Source organism: Egretta garzetta, unplaced genomic scaffold (genome assembly GCF_000687185.1).
Source record: "Egretta garzetta isolate BGI_Z169 unplaced genomic scaffold, ASM68718v1 scaffold693, whole genome shotgun sequence".
Taxonomy (NCBI): Eukaryota; Metazoa; Chordata; class Aves; order Pelecaniformes; family Ardeidae; genus Egretta; species Egretta garzetta.
The window spans coordinates 360862-384125 of NW_009259178.1; the positions used below are offsets into that span (position 1 = coordinate 360862).

The 23264-nt window shown below is 46.3% G+C and overlaps 1 long non-coding RNA gene across 1 annotated transcript; it reads right to left on the bottom strand.

Annotated features, from left to right (window-relative positions):
* Positions 1-850: 850 nt before the first annotated feature.
* LOC118451972 lies at positions 851-21830 on the bottom strand. The gene is made up of 3 exons (XR_004841586.1): positions 21575-21830; positions 7162-7308; positions 851-1174 (listed from the first exon to the last, which is right to left on the bottom strand). It is a non-coding gene; the product is annotated as an uncharacterized LOC118451972 (long non-coding RNA).
* Between the last annotated feature and the right edge of the window lie 1434 nt (positions 21831-23264).

Consider the following 23264-nt stretch of genomic DNA (forward strand, 5'->3'; position numbering starts at 1 on the left):
GTATGAGATTTAATTTAGGGAGGCTTCGGCTACCCTGCCAAGTACTGCAGAAACCGAGTTAGGCAGTACACGGGACCAGCAGCGTCCAAAGTGTAATGGGAAACCACAAACATTAAACACTTAAGCTTTGAAAGGATCCTTGCTAGCTTGAAAGCCTAGCAAGCAGCAAAAAATGACCCAGCCACTGCAAAGAACCACAGGATAAGTGCTGTAAGAGCTAGTTCTTTACTCATTTTAAGCATGAAACACTTCAGAGTGCCCTCCGGAATCATGTTGTGCTGACCCTTAAACCTTACCTTGCAGTAATCAGGCAAGATAAATCAGGATAATCAGGAAAGATAAACAAAGAACTGTTCCACAGTCAGCTAATTGCAGTATGAGGCTGTCACCAATCACAGTAAGATGAAGCATGTTGCCAAAAAACAAGTCATGCTTCCCAAATCAAATGGCAACCAACACAGAGGCCTAAAGATTGTAATTTCCAGAACAAGAATAAGCTTCCTTTGAAAGAAAAGCAGAAATGTGCCCATTTAGGATGTAAAGAGAAAAGCAGAATAGTTTTCCCCCCCCAAACGTAAGACTGCTGAATCTACTGAATACAGAGCTGACAGTCTAATGGTTAGAAGGAACGGAATTGCTCTTGTGGTCTTTAATGTGATACATTAACCCACATTACTGCCTGAAAATGAGATTGCTTTCTTACAGATCTGAACGCTGCTGTCTTTTTATGCTAAGTCACATACAGATCAACGATGAGAAACAAGACTTGGGTTCTGTGTGGGTTTTACAGACTTGTCATAGTTCTACAGCAAATTCTCAGCTAATACATTATAAGTGCAAAAAATGAGAAACGGCAAGAACAACAGCAGCAGTGTACAGACTTGGAGCAACACTAACATGTCAGAACACACTGCAGTCCCCAGGGTGGAAGGAAAGGAGCCATTAAAACTTCCCCGAAGATTTCTCACTGAAGTACGCCACGACTGCCCCTGCTCTCTGTGTCTTGCCAGCTGTATTATTACCTTCTAACCATGAAACAACAACCATTCTGGGTGCAGCTGCTGTGTTTTTGGTACTTACATTCATGCTGCTCGTAGGGCGGATATGAAAGTCTTACAGAGATCAGGATGAAGAAGATAAACAGAGGCCAGGCAACTTCGATCAGCAGCTGGAACTGGAAACAATACAGACAAAGTATTAAGACATCATATTCAAAAATACAGGACAGAACAGAGGTTCCAGGACAATCCACTTGTAAGCCAGGACAGTTTTGCAAGCACTGCCCCACTTTGCTTTGCCTATGCATTCCTGGACCAAGAGGTTTGTTCCTCCAGCTTCAGAGGATAATCTGCAAAGAATTACGGGCTTTTCTCATTGATATGTGCCAGTTATGGAACTAAACTGGGTGTGTTTAAGGGCTATTTTTGGCTTCTTTTTTTCCCCTGACCGAAAGAAACCTCACAACGAATCTTCCCAGCAATGAGCTGAATTTTTAGCCTTGTATTTTAGAGGTAACAAGAAGTACTTGCACCCCATTCTCAGAGTAAACCACTGAGCTTTTACCCTAACATAGCAGGCACGGAAATTGTGCCGCTGCGTAGCTATGCCAAATCTTTCAAATTCAGTGCTGCAGGAGTATATTGGTATCAGGAAAGCAGAGCCACTCAGATTAAGCTCGTACCTAGTTATTGTTTTGTTCTAATGTACGTTTGTTCACGAAGGTAGGCACCCACTGGCCCAGGGTACCTACAGACGGCCAGTGTGCATCAGGTAAAGACACAAAGACCTCAGTTATTTATAGGGACTAGACAACCAGATGTAAGAAAGGCCTGCTATTAAATGCAGAGCGTTTTTTATACAGGGAATTGAAGCACAGAAAAATTCACTGAGATGTGTCGCATCCCACAGAAGCATGTGGACAAAGCCACACTTCAGCCTAGAGCTTCTGAGACACAAGCTGAGGTTTCCCAGGCTTGAGCTCCACCAACCACACCCCTCCCTTCCCACTCCAGAAAGGCTGCCTAAACATGCATTTTATGTAAGCCATGAGACAAGGAATGACTGAAAGCTTTTTATGCTGCTACTTCTTGCATTTTTCCTCCTTTGGGAGCGTGAAACCAGAGTGATTTCTCAGGCAAGCAAAAGAGAAAGCTTTTTGCCTTCTTTCCTGGAAAACCACATCTTTCCTAGTAAGATGTCTACATCATTCTTATTGCAAGCCGGATAGGATATGACCTGCACCCCAGTGGGAGACAGAATCCCCACGCACAAACGTGTCTTCCTGTGTTACACCATTAACAGCTAAAATTAGGCTCGTGACACTCAGCACAAGGCACTCCACACAAACTTTGAGGTGAGACTTCTAGGCAACTACTGTACCTCAAAATAATCCCACACTGTAAAAACAGTGCATTAAAACAAACACCACTTGCTCCAGCAGAGGAAGCCATCTAGGATGGCTGTTCAGGGATGCCCTTAATGGCTTGCATCCAGCCAAATGGCAACCCTATCCGAAAGACATAAAAATTGAGCACCAGAGTCTCCCAGGCACACCTGGTAACAGTGCCAGCCTCTGCAGGATAAGTTTGGGATATTGTTCCCCACCCGTTATTTTCATGCACATACTGTTATGACTACTGGATAAGAAACTCCACTGAGGCCATGCTAACAAAGATGCCAGGAAAATGCCTCAGTATCTTTGGTCTCTGTTTTTGCAATAAGGAAGATGGTGTCAGAGCACACACACAGCCATTACCAGCGACAGCCTGCTTCCTTCTGCACTGCACAGTGGTCTGGCTCCCAGAGGTCAGAGGTGCCCAGAGCTGGGACGCTGACAACTTGTCTACTCCTTCCCTTTTCAGGATCCCCTCACAGCTGCTGCCGGGATGGTGCAGCAAGACTTTTCCTCCTCTTGACAGAAAAGTGGCTGTGAAGCCAGGACAAACCATTCCCTCTGCCACCACTGACGGCCACGCTCTGGCACACACCACAGCCCCCCGCCACCCTGTCTGTAGGCAAAGAGCACACACCACGAGCAACTGCCGCTACACTTTCTGGGCAAGAGTGGTGTCAGCTGGGCTTGTGGAGGCTTCTCAGGGTGACCAAGGTGGCCAGAGAGTCCCTTGCAGCCCTGTGACTGTTACAGAACCAGAAAGAAAATGCTGCCCTTGAGATGAAGCCCTGGCTTGCTCAGAGAAATACCAGCCCCAGCCACACCATGCTGGGGTGGACAGTAGTGGCCGAATGGCCCCGTTGTTGAAGGGGGAGCCTGGCCACCTCTTTTGCATGCCTGGTTATGGTTAATTGCACAATCACGAAGCTAACCACGTGTGGGCTGCGTGCACGGCGCTGTATGCCTCTGCACGCACTAGATGTCTACCTTCGTGGACTGACAGGCCCAGGGAGGACAGAGGAAGGAGGGATGCAGCTTGGACTGACCAAGTTGCACTTGTACAGCTGAAGACTGCTGCATCGTGGCAGCCACTGAAATGCGACTGAGTGGGAGGCGGCTGGCAACTGCTGCACCAGACGCTTGCATGGGGTCAAGCTCAATGCCTCAGTAGCATTTCAATAGAGAGTTTGGACTCCCTGGCCAACCTCCTGTGCTGTTCAATAAAAAACTGAATCCTCTTCCTTTTGCTCCTAGAGGTCAGGACGTTGCTTCCCCTGCTGCTTCCTGACTGTCCCGTGACAGCCCTGTTCATCTGCTGTGGCCTTTGCAGAGGAGGACACAGAGATAGTAAAGGGGACATGTCTCACTTGGGTTCATACTAAGTAGATACTGAAAAATCAAGTCTTCTCACCCAATTCTGTGCTGCAACTACTAGACCAGCCTGGTAAACACAGAAATGAATCTTCAGATGCCCAACAACTCTTCCACCCCTGCTCCATCCCTCTGGAGCAGAAGGAGGAACATCCCATTTGTGCACAGCAGGTGAACTCAGAGACAGCACTTGGCCAAGAATGAACTCCTCCTAATTTTACTGAGGCTGGTCCCCAAAGCATGCCTCATACCAGTTGGCTGATGATGCAGGATACCATTACATATTGAGATCTACACTGGGTGAACAGGAAATCTGCTGAGCAAGAACTAACCAAACTACCACCTCATCTGACACTCAACCACCCTCCCCACCTTCATGGTCCAGTTTCAACGTAGGGAGCTACCAGCAGCTGACCAGTCTCTCCAGCATGTTTGAGGTATCTCCTTATTTGCAAGACAGCGGGGAGAGAGAAGTGTTTTTACACAGTGACCCCTGAACGTGATTTTTCTTTCCTCCTCTCCCCCTGTAAACTCCTTCACCCCACTCTGGTGCTGTTGGAAGTTAGCTAGTACAAAGTAACGCTCCAGCTGCACACGTCAGGCTGAGCTTTGAACCCATCTTTCGCAACGCAGCCTGAGCTCACAGCAGCCGAGGAGAGGGTTCAGTGGGAAGCAAAGGCCAGCCCACGCTTCTCGTGGGAGGAAGGGCAAGGATCAAAGTGACTTCTGGGCTACATCTTCAGCAAGTACAAATGGGAGAGCCATCACCAGCACACCCAGCTCAAGGGCACTGGTCTCCTAACGGTGAAGCAAATAGACAAGTGTCTGTCCAGCCATGATAAGAGCATGGCAAGAAGATACGTCCTGCTACTTTTCTGACATCTTCTGTGAAGTGGCCTTCCCCTCCTGACATCTTCAAGTAAAGCCCAAATGGGGACTGTTAATGAGAAAACCCCCACAGATACAGGAGCAAGCGATATCTCAAGCCTTCACTGTGAATTGACTAAAAATGCCCGTGTGGGACAGAGACTATAAGCAGTTTCATGGCCTTTGGCTACTTGACCAAATACCAAATACCAAAACCAATACAGAAGCTGCCAGAAGGTACACATACAAATACCTCGAGGGTGGAAGTCAAGAGGACGGAGCCAGACTCTTTGCAGTGCTGCTCAGCAACAGGACAAGGGGCAATGGGTACAAACTGAAACATAAGAGGTTTCAGTTGACTATGAGGAAGAACTTCTTTACTCTGAGGGTGACAGAGCACTGGAACAGGCTGCCCAGGGGGGTTGTGGAGTCTCCTTCTCTGGAGGGATTCAAAGCCCGCCTGGATCAAGTCCTGTGTAACGTGCTCTAGGAGAACCTGCTTTAGCAGGGGGGTTGGACTAGATCTCCTGAGGTCCCTTCCAACCCTTGCGATTCTGTACCAAAAAATAGATGAGCAGATCCAAGATCATGACAAAACTACAGGCAGGAAGGTTTTTTCACTGACACACGCTTACCTACTTCGTTTTTGTGGCATTGCTGAAGGAGCCCCATGCACCTCTGCTGCCCAGTAAGCTAGCCTACAGCTACCATGACGGGACAGGCACGCTAGACTCAGACCTCTTCGTGTCATCTTGAAACATGATGCGTTATTTTTAGAAGGCCCTGACAAAAAAAAGCCATCATCCTCAGCGTAAAACTCAGCTCCTCTGAAATCTCCTCCTGGTTTCACCAGTTTAAGCATTGCTCCAGAGGACCCATCAATGTCCTGGAGTTCCCCTAGTTGCTAAAGGCAGTTTGAGAGAGGTCAAGACACATGAGGAAGAGACCATTTTCAAGCTCTTAAGAGCCTAGGTTACATGGGCAATAACTGAGAACAGCCTATCTTTTTAGTAGTTGTACCCAGTTTTAAGACTATCCTCCCCAGCCCCATTGCAACATTCTTCTAAATTATGAGGCTGTTTCACAGGTCAGGATGCTGGCCCATACGTCCAGAGAGCAGCCAGCCCCACTCCTTTCAGCAGACGCAGCCCACAGCCTCCCAGCTGGGAAGTCCTGTCCTGGGAGACCAAGGCTCCTGCGGTACGGACAAGAACACACAGATGGCACAGGAATTCCTGCCATCACTGGCAGCTCTGTCACCACTGAGGTATACAGGACAAGTCAAAGATGCCAAGAGCCCCCTTTGTCCGGTTTTATTTAAGAGTGGACTAATACCAGCTCTGGATTCACTGGACACGAGCCCTGTGAAAACAAGCCTCAGACACCTGAGCAGACTTCAGAGACTGTCTCCATCTCCAGGGGTGAATATGATAGCCTCCCCTCCCTTGTGACTCTAAGTTTCTAAAACAACCCAGCCCCAACCAGCTGGCAAGAACCCTGACATTTGCAGGGTTCAGGAAGCTTATCAGAGAGACCACTTTCCACTCACCACCTCAGTAACTCATGTTCCCTTCACATTCCCTACCCATACCTCCTCAAGGTCAGATCTAACCAGACAGATCCCCTGCACAGGCCTGTTGTACAGGACATGCCCTTGCCCAACACAGTCATCCCCTAAATCCCTGGAGGGGAAATAGCACGTTTTCTCCAGCTTTTAGCTGTCTGCAGGAGTTACAGGAACCAGTGAGCTCTCATTAATGCAAAGGCAGAAGAATTTTAAGAACAGCCTAGTGGATGCATGCTCCTGCGCCTCATCACCACAAGGAGAAACTCTAGCTGCGCATTGTCTAGCTGAACAGGTACATTCCCACACTGCTAACAGATGGTGAGGCTGGCACTTAAACTAATCAGAATGCACGCTGGTAGAAAAACATCAGTTGCCTGGATCTGTCTCCATGCCAATGTAAGAACATGTCTTGTGCCAGTCACCTAAACTACACCTCCTGTTGTAAAGTTACACAAAAGGCTTGGGTTTCTCTCCCTGATCAAAGAGATTGATGATGCCTGCTACTGCCTCCACCACTTCTGCCATTGGGATATGGCAGAGTTTTGTTGCTGTTGTTGCAGCATCCAGCGTTGAAAAGCTTTAAGCCCACATCCCTGCAGCCTGGCAGTGGCCCCCCCGTGAAGCGAAGCAGGTCATAGCATAGGTTTCCATCCCACACCTTCCTTGCTGCACACAGCAGCCACACACCCTCTCTGCCTGGTTTGACGTGGGTGTTTCAGCACTCTGACACTCTCGCATGCCAAGATTCAGGACAGAAGCCTTGAGCACCTTCAAGTCCTCTGGTTTCTGTCCACCCACCGCTCCCTTTGATTTGAATTGGGTCTTTCCCAAGGCAGACCAGTTGCTCTGCCAGGGACCACTAGAGGCAAAAACATTAGGATGCAGGGTGTTTCCCTGTTTTGTTTGAAGAGTATGCTACAAGGCTACGACTTAGACCTCAGAAACCCCTTTGGCTAATACTTACTGTCTGTCTTCTTCTGTAGGTGAAGTTCTTCCATAGCAGCAATCCCAGCTGCGTCCAGAAAGCCATCTTCCTTCAGGAAAGCCTGGGAGCTCCCGTTGTGCAGCAGCAGTGGCAGTACACAGCAGAAATGTTGTGGCTGGGCATTAACTAAGGGCAGAGAATAAAAAAAAAAAGTTGAAAGGGAAAAGCTGTGTCAGTCAGAACGGAAAAGGGGACAAGACAGGGAAAGGCAGAGGCTGCGTTCTGTGACCCCAGGTAACCCTGCAGCCCCCCAGGGCACTCCCCACCGCTGCCTTCTTACCCCATGTGCTCCAGCCAAGCCTCATGGGTCTCAGTAAGCTCAGATTTAGACACACTGTCTCCTACCTCAGAGCTCCGAGGCACAAAAGAATGCAATACTCGCAGGACAACAATTTTCTTCCTTCCTGCCCCAAAATTCCAAGAGTAAGAACAGCCCAGAACAAGGATAAAATCATAGGCTTTGAAAGCTGATTTAGAGACCCCCCTGAATGAGACTGAACCATATAACTCAACCTCCCCCCCCCCTTTTTTTTTAAAGCTTCTTTCCATATTTACTTTTTTAATGGTGAAAAGCCTGCTCTCAAATTAGGAAAGCCTTTGTTTTGAAATCCAGTCAACATCACCACTTGTAGGAGAAAATGCTATGCACTTAACAGGCAAGGGAGAAACATCCATTTCCTTGAAGGTACGTGACTAAGACTGACCCTGCAGCCATTCATATTTGGATGAAGTGAATGGAAAATTGCTGTTGAGTCAGTGTACAGGCCTTGTAACCACCTGGCCTCCAACACTGTTGTGAACTTGGTCCATTCAGTATGCACCTTCCGAGAGTATGAGAAAGTATGAAGGGTTAAAAAACGCCTTCACCTCTTCGGTGGCTATTAATAATAGCATGGGCTTGGGTACACACAGACTTCCAGGAAGGCTCAATGAAATGCAAAGGTGAGCTTATACTACATTAGCTAAACTTCATTAAACCTTTTCTCCAGAGTTAATTTGGCATAACTTAATTTACTTTTGAGTTTAAGGCCACTTCAGATTAAGAGTAATGAAATTACTCTTAATCTGAGCGTCCACACAGGACTTTAGTTAATCCACATCAAACTAATTCTGTTTCATGTACCTGAATACACCCTGTTGACAGGCTCAGTGTTAACAAGGCGGCTAGCAGCTGATCCAAACACACAGTGGGAGAACCGATCCCTCCCACATCTGTTAAACCAGGAACACACATGCTTTTGATTCTAGTGTCCCACATACCAGTACCCTTGCCCTATGATTCAGAGTTGCATGCCTGACTGCAAACTGCATTGAAAAGGTTCCCAAAAACCAAAATCCATGAATGTGCTAGGAACGCAAGACTTCCTCAGGAAATGCTCTGACCAGTCCACACTGGAGAAAGACTAGATGCTAAATGGCAATTCTGGATGTGAGCTTTGAGTTAATGAACACTTGGGGCCTTTAAGTCTCATCCAAAAGTAAATTCCATTATTACAATGACTTGGAGATTAAAAACTTGACTCTAATAATATATGTCTGTGTTACAAAAAAAAAAAGTTCCCTAACATGACTAACAAAAACAATTAAAGCCATTACGCCAAGTTCTACACATAATTACATTGTGGTATCACAAGAGGACAACAGTGCTTCTTAATGCCAGTTCGGGGAAGCAAAGAACAATAACAGACGCCTACAAAATCCTACAAATTGAACCTGGTGTCAGCACACAGGCAGCCGAGCGTACAGTCAGCATGGGCTCATTAACTTCTGCTAGGTACGGCTGTAATTCACCGACATGACCTCTACAGATGCTCCTTCACAGCGGGATGCCCAGCTGATCTGACAGGAGAGCGCTCCTCCCCTGCCCAGTGCTTCCTGATGGTTGGAGCACCTTGACGCCAAACACATCCCAGCTGCATGCACATCAGGCTGGTAAGCAGTGAATTCCCCAGGCATGCTCACAGTGAGGCACTTGACAGGCTAATAGCACATCCACAGCAGGGGAAAAAGAAAAAAAAACAAACAAACCCTGCCCTTTGTGGACAATTTCAGAGGACAAACCCTGGCTGCTGAGGACTGCGCGTGCATGCTGACGGACCCAAAGCACACCTTTGCTTACAGGCTTGGATACAGGGGGCTTTGCAGCACCTCCTCTGCGTGTCAGCATTAACACACTGAACGCTGCAATTAACTTGTAACCCAGAAACAAAACAAAGTAGGGAATATTATCACCCCTCCTCCGTACCCCCTCCACTCACCCGTTTCTGCTCAGGATTTGGGGGATTTGGCAACAACGCTTTTAACTCGCCCTGCTGAGCAACCTGGATTACTACTCAGGTAGTGCACAGGCACTCTGTGACCACTAACAGCACAAAAATCTTCCATGGAACACTAGGAGAACTGCTCTTTTCAAGCATTTTTTCCACAAGGATACTGGTCTGTGGGTCACAGGCCTCCATTTGCTTTGCTGTGCTCTCCAGCATGCATGCCACAAAACATCAGCCCTTCTGCCCAAGTCCAATCCTGCAGCCACTGGGCAAGTTTGGCATACAGAAGTAGAGGACAGGAAGGGACTGCACAAGCTTCTGCAATCGCTGGTAGTTATGTCAATAGATTTTACCCTCTGAAGGGTGTTCAGAGTACCCACTCCATATTCCCCCCATCTAGAATACTGCCAACTCTCTCTAACAAGCTACCTTCCAATGCTTTCCAACAATTATAGCCAAATACCAAAATCCACATATATAAGGTGCCCCAGGAAGAGTGCAGCAAGGATCCCAGGAAGAGCCAAAGAGACCTTTGACATCCTCATCAACAGAAATCCACCCAACTCCTGTGCCTTAATAACCTGCACAGAGGCAGAATAAAATCTGAAGCAATCTGTGGAATGTTTGAGCTAAACTGAGTTAATCCACGTAAGTGGAAATCCAGACATTGGTCCCTTGCAATTGCAGTCAGTTTGCAGGATCCAGATGACAGAAATATTGCTTTATAGAGGTTGTAGGGTTCACATTGCGCTAGCAAACTGCAGTGAGATAAGAGCACATATTTGATCATTTAACAGATCTCAGCTGATCAGCAGAAGCCCATGCAGCCGGGAAGACTCAGCTGTGGCTGTCTGCTTGGACTCCAGCTCTCTGGAGTTCAGCTAAACTTTACTGGGAACAAAGCAGATGTTCTAGCCTTCAGATAGGGACAGTTTGCCTGGACACAATTTTCAAATGAAGCAAAAATACTGATTTATAAGGACTGTGTCTTAAGACTGGTAAACCTGGCCCAGAGGTAAGCACTACCAGTCCCTACATTAAACTAGGGGACAGGGCCTGACACTGGACTAATCACCAAGAGCAGAAAACCTGAACCTGAAGCATGCCCAGTTCTTCCTCCAGCCACACTGGGATGACAGCTTCAAAGACATACTCTGCCCCGGTATCTGTTACAGGCGGGGTAATGCAGGTTTGCTGATGCCTATAGCTGTCTCCACTTTTTATCCACAGAAGCTGACATATTTGGTTCACTGCTGATAGAAGTTAACTAGGTCCACTTGAATTACTAATGCATCAGAAAATGCTCTGCAAGCTAAGGATCTCCGAGAAAATGGGTTAGCGCCCTTTCAGACATTCCTCCAGCTGACAACAGGCAAGAGTTGTAAGCCAGAGACACAGAAAACTGATAGACCCATCACTCCCAGCTCAGCTGGAGCTGAAGTCCATCTGTAGACCAGACCGGTAAATTCCACATAGCTGGGAAATCCAAGTTGCCATTTTGCACTGCAGTGCCAAAACGCACAAATACCAGCTAGTTTCCAATGCAGGCCTTTCTGTCTCACCTAGGTAAAATTTTGAGCCAACAGCAGGTATCAGTGATGGCTCCTGATGCTTAACTGGAACGGTCTAAAGCAGCACTACTGCTTCTGTCTAGAGTAAGAAAGGCTGTGTGAATTCATAACCGTAGCACAAGTTTTCTGCAATGTAAAGCACCACAGCTCCGCTGAAGAGAATGTGGATTTATACCTGGCAATACTGGACCCATCCATTTAAAGTGCAATCTCTTGCTTTTATAAAGCACTTACTCTGTGAAAGTAGGCGGAATTCCCTCAGCTGCAACAGACAGTGCAACTTAGCCGTCAAGAGGTCTTTCTGTACGACATCTTATTTTCACACCCAATCTTTTCCTTGTGTGAACACTGCAAGTCTTCCAGTAGAGGCAGATACCAATATACAGAAATTTTAAGCCTAGAGGCATCAGGCTTACTTCTCTGCATCTCCCAGAAATCTGTTTTTGTCTTGCTCTGCTTCAGCATTTTTCCACCTCTTCACCAGCACATACAACACAACTGCAAAACTTAAAGACTACATGGGGAACACCAGGGGACACTCAAATTGCCTACAAGTTTGGGGTACACCTGGCAGCTGCCTAGTAATTCGGGTGCAAGCTCAAACTGCCACCTTGCCACAAATGAATAGATATCCTCAGAAGGGGCTGTCTGATAATTGAAACAGGTAATGCATGTTTGGAATAAAGTCCTGAATCCAGGCACACAGCACAGATACAGCACTGATCATTCAGTTAACCAGCCAGCCAAGACAAAGTAAGGGTTAAGAAGCCATTTTGTATTTACCTAGCAAATAAATGGTAGGGATTCAGTATATATATATGTCCCTGCATGCTCTATCAACACGCTACTTGGACTTGTGTGCAATTAACACGCTATTTGTCAGGAGTCTCAAGTTTTCCCCAATTCCTGACAAAAAAAACGGACAGGGGGGATCAAGTAAAAGACATCCAAATACTTCCCCACATCTTCTGATAAGAGTTTTCCCCCATGTGTTCCCAGGGAAAAGCTTCTCCTTATAATTACAAAAGAGCTCGCTTAGCCTGCAGAATCAGTGGACACCATAGAATGGGCAGGAGGTGCAGAGCAATCGGCACGTACCTTCTGATCTGGGCTGGGGTTCCTGCTTTGCTCTCGGCAAAGTTCTAACACCAGTCAGGACCTTCTCTACTCACCCAGACCCAGAAGCTGCAGAGCCCACCAGCACAATCACAGCACAGGGGTCCACACGCTTGTCCCACTGCCTGCCTTGGCAGAAGACTCGCTGCTTGTGACACTTCCCCCTGTGGCAGAAACCCTGCATGGCCTCCAGACCAACAGGGCTGCAGTTCCAACTCAGCGTGCAATGCAGAAAATTGCTCCTAGGAGGAAGTTGGGCTACACAGCAACCTTTGAAAACGCTGACAGTGAGACACATACTTTGATCAACCCTTTCTCTCTAGATCAGTGCTACCCACTAGCTGGAAGTAGAATGGCTGTTGAGAAGTCCATTAGCTGGTTATGCCAAGAGTCTCCAGACCCAAACCATCTTTAATACAAAGCAATGTATTTTTACAACTGTAGATTTAAAGTGGAAAAAAGCTCAAGTGGCAGGGAATCAATTCCCCACCCCCATGCCTGGTGTCTGTACTAAGTAAACATAAAATAGCCTTCAAAAGCAGCTTTCTGCAAACAATGCAGCTGTTTGCTTTCTTTTGGGGGCGAAAAAACCTTTCCCCTAGAGAAGAAATCGCTATTTAGTCCGGGAACAAAGCGAACTTAATCAAACCTTATGAGACTGGAACATTTGAGGATTCTGGCACAACACTATGGACTTTTTATGTCTCCAACAATGACTTAAACCCAGTCCTGGTCAGCAGATCTAAAAGGTTTTTCTAGTCAATGGAGGTTCAGTGGCCTCCACGAAATCAGTTAGCAGCCTCTGCCCCGTTCTCTCAGTCAGACTTTCCACATCACAGAAGCCACCACCACTGGCGGCTCTCCACAGACCAAGCAGCCAAGGAGAGTACCAATCTAGTATCTAGAGATGATGACCTTACGAGGGGAAAAAAAGGCATTATTTACTGGACACAGCATGGGTTTGAACGCCTACAGCCTCCCACGAGCAGACATGGTATACAGCGCTTTACACTTTCTGCCTCAGACGAAAAGTTGTACATCTGCTTAACTCCAATAGCTTTTGCCCATGTATATGTCAAGTTGAAAAAGATCCGCTTTGGAAGAAAAGGGGCAACTAAAGCACAAACCCCCGGTTTCATCAGAAATGTAGTCCTCTTCGGGAAGGCTGAGAAGTGTCTTAACATTTCATTTCCTTTAGGCACTGACTAAAGGAAATGCTGCATTTTGTGGCACAAGCAATATCACAAGCCATGTCAACTCTGCACAGCCCAGATCCAAGGCCAAAGTCCCCCAGTGCTCCACATGCCACCACTTGAGAGCAGGTCCCCATGAGGGCTACGAACACCGAGGCAGGACAGAAGTGCCCACCTCATGAACTGACATTTTGACTCAAACAAGACAAACCATCAGGGAACTAGTGGCCTGGATAGGCATTTGAGTAACAGAGGTGCACGTTAAGCCAGGAGTCCAGAATTAAATTCATATCTCCCAAATCAAGGTCTAGCATCTTGGCCACTTCTCTGCAGAGCACCAGGATTTCGCTTCTTCCAGCACAGTAGCTAGAACCAAGACACTCTAAAATTACTACATCCACTTTGCACAACCTATGACTGTACGAGGCCTTAGGAAGCTCTCAACGCACAAGTATTTGGTGGGCACCTTCACAGTAACTTCCACAATTCCCAGACAGTGAAAAGCACTTTGCATCTATGCAACTTCAAATAAGAGTAAAAGAGGAGGAAAAACAGCATTAATCCCAACTCTGTTGAGATTAAGCTAGATAAAGAGCAGCTGTGAACAAATGCAAGCAAATTTTTATCCTGCTGCTAGAGATCTAATTGGAGATGATATCCACAGCAGAAACAGCCAGTGCTTCAAGAATCAGAAGTAATGTCCGTTCTGCGACCAAAAAAAACTCATGCAAAGCTTGCAAAACTCATAGGAGCAAATCTGGTATTTCTACCTCTAAAACTTTCAAGAAGTCAAAAAACTTAAAACCTCTGTTAGAGCTGTAGCAAAGAGGGGAAACTGCCACCCAAACAATGATAGTTTTAATAGGAATAACGTTATTGCTCTTTTAAAGCAATCTTTTAGCCCAAAGAGCCTGAACTAGGTTACAAAAAGGCACCATGAAAAGTGCTAGCAGCACAGAGGGTTCAAGCAACTCACCTGAGGCCACAAGCAAAGCAAAAGCAGAGATGAGGCTATAACCACCAGATCCCACACGCCTGTCTCCTGGTTTAGGCACTGCTAGACTCTGTAGCAATCGCAAGCAATGCAGGATCAGCAGTGGAGGTGTGAGCTTTGAACCTACAGCCTGCCACCTGGGACACAGGATCGTTATCAGTGGGGCCACACAGGCACTAAACCCAAGTCTTTCGTAAGCTCCCCGCAGAGGACATTTATCTTCCATTTGCCCTATGAATATCGGACACCAAGTTTCCTATCCCATCTACAAAGTCATTCAAGCAAGAAGTGCTCTCCTCTCCAAAAATCACCCAAGACCACATCACAGGGTTTGCACCGACTCCTTCTTGCAAACAGCATGAGCTTCTGGGTCAGCCCGCAAGAATTTAATTAGGACCACAAGCAACAATATCTGAGTGGCAGTTCTTGGCAAGATCCTCTACCAGTTCACATCGCTTTGCACACACTGAGCACCTGGCCTTAGGTTAGGTAGTAAACAGGTTCTGACCTTGTTCTTCTCCACTGCTTACTAATACTGAAAGCAACTAATATGTTGCTTTCAACATGGCCATCCATCTGCCCTCTAAATAACAATCATTTGTATGACAGGCGCACTTTAAGATCCATCTTCATGATAATCCACAACCAGTTTAACTCATTTTCCCTCCTTGAGAAGCATGCCAAATTTTGTAAAACTAACATTAAAAGGATAGTGCCAAAATATCAGGAAGCTGATGAAACAGTCTCATGGAATCCCCCTAGCAACCTGCCACCTCTGGTCCAGACAAAACCGAGCCACACACCATCTCACTCATCCACAGGGTCCTTAAGGCAGCACACACACACTTACAAAACACTGAATAAACGACTCCACTTTGTTACCAACCTCAGAGAAATTTGGAGACCACCAGTGGAAAAGGACTCCTCCTTCTAGCACAAGGCTGACAATAAAATACCTATTCACAACCCACTTTAACTGCTGCTATTAAAACAACCAGTGACAAAACCCGAGCCCAGTACTGGGTTCTGCTTGCTGCACTAGGTACCGCACAGAGAAAGGAGCCTGGATCTTGCTCTGGCAAGAGCTGGAACTAATATAATGTCATGTTAGGAGCAGAAATGTGTCTTCCCAACTATCTAGGCAAAATGGCAAGGGGTTTCTAAAGGTATTTAGCTTTGGCACTAGGACTGAACAAATGGATTTTTCAAAAGTCAGCATATTTTGTGCTGAGCCTTTCCGAATGCTGCACTTGTGAACAGCTCAACAGACAACCATTTTGAAAGACCTGGCCCAGAATTAACATAATGAGCACTGAAATCCCCGGCCCCAAACTCTTTCAGAGCATCTGTCTTCCCTTGTCTTGTCAAAGCCGAACTCCTAAGATGTATTTCTGGGCCACGGTGGGCCCATCCCTACCAATCAAAAATAAACCAGGGGGGATATTTCACCAAAGAGTCAAGCACTGCCTTACAAGGCACTCCACAATACAAATTGGACTACGTTTTCCAAAGTCCTCAGTGCCTCCTTAGACATTTACACAAAGCCACATTTTCAGAAACAGTTGATGTTTTAAAAGCTTCCCTTGTGACACAACGTGCCGAGCTGTTTTGAAAACCTGTCCCAGGTTTGCCTACCAGAATGACTCCGACAACTGGTTCTCATTACTCCCAGCGTGCTCAAAAGGCTTGTTGGTGAAAACAAGTGCAGCTCCAATGCAATGGAAGATGTCAAGCTTGCATGTGCCACAGCTGGACTGACCCAAAGAAAAGCACATGCATGAGACTGTGGCATGCACTTAGGCAAGAGGAATTGCTTAAATGTCAAGTATAACACTCAAGATGAAATACAGTCATTTATTTTAGAAAAAAACCAGCTTCTACTGGAAGGTTGTGAAATACGTGAAGCATTTCAACTTTCAACATCACACTGAACGTCCCCTACTTCCCCCACACACACAAAAAAAAGCCAAAATCTAGTCCATTCTCCAGCAAAAACAAACAGAAAAGCTGATTTGCTTTATCACGGCCAATGTCCAAAAATCCATAGTCCATATTAGCAGATTTTTTTTTGGTTTTTTTTTTTGGCTCTCAAAGAATGAGCTCTTCTCTAGCGGAATCTAGAAATAATAGAACATCCTGCTAAAGTAATAATTGCGACATTTGAGCTCAATTCATGCCATTAAGCTTTGATCTCTGAGCAACTATAGTATTGTCAGCACACAGTCTGCAAAAAGCTGTGTTGCACAGCCTCAGTCACTTTTTCCAGCTGATGACGCATCCTGTTTAAGGACATTATCTTTGCAACTAGCAAAAAAGGGTGAAGCACTTCACGTTGCAGAAGGTACTTTTCTGCTTGGTGGCAACCTCAAGGGCGAGAAGGAAGACAGGGTCCCCCAAGAAAGTCATCAGCCTCGTCAATTTTTAGGAAAAGAAATCCATAAGCTCAGAGAGGCACGCTTGTATCTTCTATTGAGCAAAGCTGCCAAGCCTTGCAGCTTTGCCATCAGGTTCGTAAGGGTTCTTCCTTTTCAAAGGAATGTTTTCTCCTACATCTTGTTTTTGTAACTTGCTCTTCATCCTGGGAGAAGACAAGGACACAAACTGTGCCCAGTACAAGATTAAACTGCAGTTTGAGCTGTATGCCTGCCCTGTAACATAAAAAGAAACTTTAATGTTATTTTCCTCTTCATCTTTGCCATTTGGGACCATCGTGCTATAAACCAGCAGACAGAGCAGAACACAACACAGCTTACACTGTAGAAAACATCCCAGTGGTGCCTTTGAGATTCACTGGTGTAAAGAATAAGCTGCCTGTTAAGCTTGGTATCTGCACAACTGCACGGGTATCTCTGGCATAGGTGTCCGTAAACGGCAGATGAAACAAAAAGTTCCCTGAACTATGCAGAAAAACATCAGCCAAGAAAAAGCCCCTAGGACAATGAGAGGAAACGACATTGTCAAAACAAAGCAGAGAACTGGCAAAGGCAGTATTCAGCAGCCATTGTCAGCCTGAGCAGAGTTTGAGGCTTTAAAGCCTACAGCAGACCTCGCCCCCCCTCCAGCTACCATAACCCTGCAGATTTGGAAGCCAGTAGCTCGACGAAGCGATAAAACATGCCCGAGCACTTCTGAAAGCAGCAAGCGTCAGCCACAAAGAGGAATGAATTTCTGATCACTCTTGGCAACCAAAAGGGAGTTCAATAACCACTTATCTCTGCAGTTCATAGAAGAATATGAAAATAATTGGCACACGTGGCAAGAAGGAAGCGCGGGTGCCTGCTGCGGCAGGCGCGGCGCAGGGCAGCCAGCCGGGAACACTGCCAGGACGCGCGTGCCAGCCTCCCCGCTCTGCCCCATCCACGGCGGGAACCGCTGTGCCACATGCTTCACCCTCTTTCGCTCCCGCTGTACAACCCACACCTACCCCCACTGCTGAAGGTTCAGCCCTTGGGGTCAGCGTGACAGCGACCAGAGCCACACGGCGGGGTAACGTATGGCTACGCCATGCACGGGCAGATCTGAGCAAGAGGGATGACGGAATGTGTCCATGTCCCACGCTACATCTCATGATGCAGCAGGATTGAGGGCAGAGCTCCGTCAAGTTTGCTCCGAAAGTTTCAAGGGACCAAGCACAGAGGTGAAGAGCTGCGGCCAGCTCCGTTTCAACCAAGCGACTTGGAATAGAAAACGCTTCAGGTAAGCACAGAAGTGGCACGAAATGCCAAAAGGAAAAGCAGTAAGCTCGCAAGAGAGAAATGTAAATGAAAGTTTTGCAAGTTTTTAATGGATATGGGATCCAAAACATAAAATTTTTTTGTTGAGCTTCGGATATCCTTAATGGTGATTAGAAAGTTCCACTGGAGTCACAGCATATTCCCACAGACAATCCAGCTGACTGCAGTTATGTCCGGTTGTATATACAAACACAACTGGGAAGACAGATGTACTGGTGTGGAATATTAAAAGCATTTCACAAGAACCAGGAATGAAGCTCTGGGACACTCGGCAATCAGCAGAACAAAAAAAACAAAAAAAAAAAAGCTGGGAAAAATAAGATCTGAAGAAATCTGGAAACAGAGGGTGTACAGGTCACGGTATCAGTTTGCTAGAAGAAGTTAAGTGAGCCCAGATCTCTCCAAAGACAGTAGAAAAACTCTTATTGCTTACTTTAGGATGGATATTTAAATATAGGTTTGAGAGGGCTGGGAAGGCTACTCTGATTTAATAGGATAACGAACAATTAAAATGTCCAAAATACTTCAAAACAAAGATAAAAAGCACATTTCCCATTGGTAGAACAAAAGTTTAAATGCAGGATCAATTTAGTTTATTAAATAGGAACATTTCATTTAGGGGAGGAGTAGATTTTGCGCTTTGACTCCTGTACTATCAGAATGAAACATCCGTGCGTCTGCTCTCAGAAAAGGTTGGTGCTGCTTTGTTTGAATGAGGGGAGCCTGGGGGGTTTTAATCCACGTGAATTTTGTCCTAACTCTGCTTTGGGACAAACTCTTGTTATGGGAGCATAATTACAATAGAGGGGGAAAAAAAGGCATCAACAGATCCCTAGAATATCAATATATTCCCCATGAATACAGCTCTCGGACAAAAGAACAAGTATGATAATTTGCCTGTTTCTTTTTAATTCACCTGGAAAAGCAGAGGCCACATCTGAAAAAACAGGACTTAAACCCAGGTTGCTGACCCTAGCAAGGCAGCCTGCAGTCTTTAAAAAGATGTGTTACCTGCTGCAGGTGAGAAAAAACACACTTTCACTTCTACCATGAAGAGTATAAGCTTTTGTCATGTCATTGCTGTAACGATGGTGAAAGCAGGCAAGAGGAAACAGGGGCAAGCCATCGCTAGAAGGTGGGCACAAGTGCTGGGAACCAGGTGCTCCTGGTCCCAAGTCCTGCTCTTGCCACCTACACCGCCACTGCTGCTGCCCCGAGACCTTACACGTGGCTTGATTTTGGCTTTCGCTAAGCTAACAATCAAGAACGCTAGCGAGTTGCACAGCTTGCTTGCCTGCTCCCTTTCACTTGGAAATGGGCTAGTAAAACTGCAGATTGTTTCAGGGAGCCAAGCGAGTAGGATGGCAACAGGTTTTGGCCACCTCTATCTTCCACACAGCCCTGCCTCCTATTTGCCAAAAAGGAAGCCGGACCTCCAGAACGATCTCTGAACTGTGTGGTCAGAGGCTCTGACTTTGTTTGTTCTTTCCCGGAGAACGACCTTGCTATCTAGCCCAAACCAGAACAGTCTTGGAAAGGCTCTTTTGCTCTTTTTTTTTTCTGCCTAATACCAATTGCCACCTAACAAAGTTAGCGCAACACAAACCCATCTCATTGCATTAGAGCTCTGCTAAGCAACACTCCTCCAGAAAATATCAGAAGAGGAAAAAGGTCAGCCTGTATGCGGGTATTTATGCCATTCAAACTGAGGTGCATTCTTACCATCTACGATCAAGCTTTTTCACTAATAACCCAATGAATAAAGGTCTGAATGTTCCCATTTTTCCCACAGTGTTAGCCTGTGGTGCCAGGCAAGCTGCATCAACAGTTTTCCATCCTACTCTGTCTCGCTCTCAGTCCTTGAGGCAAGCTCACATGCTTTCCCCCACCCCAGTGACAAATGCTAAAAAAGACAGGACTGGCTTTGCTGCCACCTATTTTATAGGAGCAGACCAAAAAAGACAGAGAACAGGGTATTCCAGACAGTAGGTCAAATCATGGTAATTATTCCAAGTTGCTCTGTACTTTTGTGTGACCAATAGAAATACAAGACATGCAGCTACAGAATATGGAATCCTCTAACTTTTTTACAGTGATCATCTTTTGAACGCCCGAAGTAGAGCCTTACCACGGTATTTTTAATTTAGTTTATAGTCTTAATACCAGTAACTGCAGAGGTGCGCGCTCGTTAACCACACAGAAAACTTCCTAGCATTCAGGACTAAAATCCTCAGCCAGCATAAATATAAGACTATCTCAGAGAGAGTGAATTTCTGCCATGTCAGACCTGGAGAAAGGGCGTAGAGTCCCTAGCTGCCTCAGATGAACATGGAAAATATGTCATGTGTATAAAATATGTTTTACTACACGGTAGGTCCTGACTCTAGCCCTTCTCGCAGCAGGAGTCATCAGGAATAACCAGCCTAATAGAAACATGCTGGTGTTTGGTCAGCCATGGCCTCTGGACTTGTTTCAGGATTTGGTGTGTTGCCCAGCCTAGGAGACCTATATAAACACCAAGGGTGCTTGCTCCGAGGTTACTTAAACAAAGTGGTAGTCTGGTTCCCTTTCTGCTCTGCTCCTGTCATCATCTTTGTGCTGGCACCAGTGCTCAAAAAGCCACGAGAAGACTCCGAACACAGGATGCTGGGGGGGGGTGGGTGGCGGGGGAAGACCGAGCGGAAAGAAGAGAGTTTGTTGTCAGTTACTGACCTGGGTTGGTGAACTCCAGTGCCAGCATGGAGCATGGAACAGACAACGGGGAGAGAAAAGAGAACAGGCACTTGGGGGGAAAAGGAAGCAGGCCCATTACTAGCTCACTAGCAACCTTCAATTACTTGGGATTAAAGTTCTGAAGAAGCCACACCCTAAGAGACACTGTGCCTGCACAGTGCAATGCATGTGATAAACACTAGCAGAGCTGATCACGCCTGGCCACGGAGGGATGAGTCCAGTTCCCAGGATCCTCCTCCTGCTCTGCCTCTGTGGGTCTAACCCCACCAGGTGAACTCACTGCTGAGAAAACAGCCTTGCAGAGGTGAAGGCAAGGGAAGGCTTGCTTTCCAGATTGTCTGTATTAACACTTGATTAATGCATGAGAATGCAGAATCTGCACAGAAGGTCCAGAACCCCTTTCCTCAAGCCACTGGGGCTTATTCCTGAATCACAGCAGACTGTTTTGCACAGCCATGGGGAAGTTCAGCCTAAGGAATGCTAGAGAAAAGGCTGCTCCTAGAAAAAAGAGCAAAATAATTTTACCAACCTTTTTTTAAAACTCCTGGCCTTCTGTAGTTCAGCATTTCACCTAGAGCCACTCTATCTACATCATGACGGGAGATGTCAAGTTTGGTGCCGGACCAAGTCTCTGCTCACACCAATAGCACTGAGCCATGCTTGGTTTTGAAAACAAATTTAGCATTACAAAAAAGGTTTGCCAGCAGCTGTCTGTGGCAAACTGGTTTATAAATGTGCCTCAATCTTACTGGCTGAAGACACCATTAAGAAACTTTAAACATACCTGCTTGCACTGCTATGCAGCTGTATTCAGGTGAAATTTGGAATCCATATCCCGAAGATTACCATGACTCCTGCAAATGCCAAAAATCTACACATAGCTGCACCCAAGGTGTTTGTTTCAATAAATATCATGAGGCTAAGTGTACTTCAGCAGCAACTTATCAGGGGAAGGTTACTGTGAACGGCTGGGGCTAGCTGCTTGCTTATCACGCCCTAACCCTGGATGACAGCAATTGTGAACTCTTGCAAACCCAGAGGCCAACAGGTATCTCCTCAGAACACCTAGAGTGAGCATAAAAAAAAGCATCAATTTTTATTATTTTTTAAAGCTAGGCATTCTCAACTTTAAAAGTTCAACTTAAATTCTACCACAGAGCTCTTGCGTCCCGCGCTACTGTACTTTTATCCACACTTTAAGAGTTGACTTTCAATTCTTAACCATAATCAGCCCAACCGAATTATGATTCCATGAGAAACAAGGTGCTCCATGCCGTGAGTAAAGGCATCAGACTCCTGCCCTTACTTGTCCAGACCATACCAGATACAGACTGTATCGCAGCACTCTCACATAAATTAAAGTACAAATTTGCACTATGAATTGTGAAGACCCACCAACACCATTTGTTGTTCTGTTCCATCGCTGCAGAGTCACAGGCAGGACCCATTTTAGCTTAATAGCCTACAGGGGCATCACAGAATCATGCAGTGATCTGTGCGACGGGGAAGTCTCGGCATGCATCCCCATTCCCACTTGCTAAGGAAGCAAGCTGCGCCACAAGGGCCAAGCACAAAAAGCATTTGCACCAAATGTTTAATACCATGACTCCCTTTCAAAACTGAGCGAGACTGCTCTGTTACAAAAGCCTTTCGACAGCAAGCTTGGCCATCTGTCGTTAATGGAACATCCCCAAGACATGGCTGTTCTCCGCTGTACAAGCATTTGCAAAGGCACCTCCAAACTGAAATTTTAATGTATTAATCCATATTGACAATTTTCAAGAAAGTCCCACTCCTCTTTAGGTTTCAAGTTAGCACATGTTTACAAGTATGTAGGCACATGTTTACATCCCCTCTGGCTTCGGTGAGGTCTCTTCCAACACACTAAAGATGAACCTTGATCCTCCAAGTACGTTATTTGTACAACCTTAAAATTTCCAAGGCCAACAGCTGGGGGAAAGAGGCGGGGGGCACTCCTGGTTTATGTTTAAAACAGGCAAAAAATACTGCTCAGTATGAACTTTTAATTTAGATTCGGAGTATCTTTCCCGATACATTTTAAGCATCTGGGCAGTTGTGCACCTCCAGAACTAAGCAGCAGTATTTTATAAGAGGCTGATGATAGGTGGTAACGCAGCAGTCCAGACCTAACAACGGTCTGGCAAGCAGAAGCAGGATCTGTTGCGTGCAACTGAACCTCCAGCCCGTCGCAACAGCAGCCAGATCAATCTTTTATTTGCACAACACCCCTCATCTTTACAGGATTCACGCAGGGGTGAAGGGGGTGACCCCCCGGCTCCCCCCGTTATCTTCTGGCACCCACCAGGGCTAGAGGAGGGAAGGCAAAGCCACCCCACGCGAGCGCTGCCCAGTCAGAGTCGCCTCGCTCAGGATAAGCTAAAACAAAGTAATTATAACAAAAAAAAAACAACAAAACAACACCCACCCCCCCCCAAAACAAAACAAAGCACACG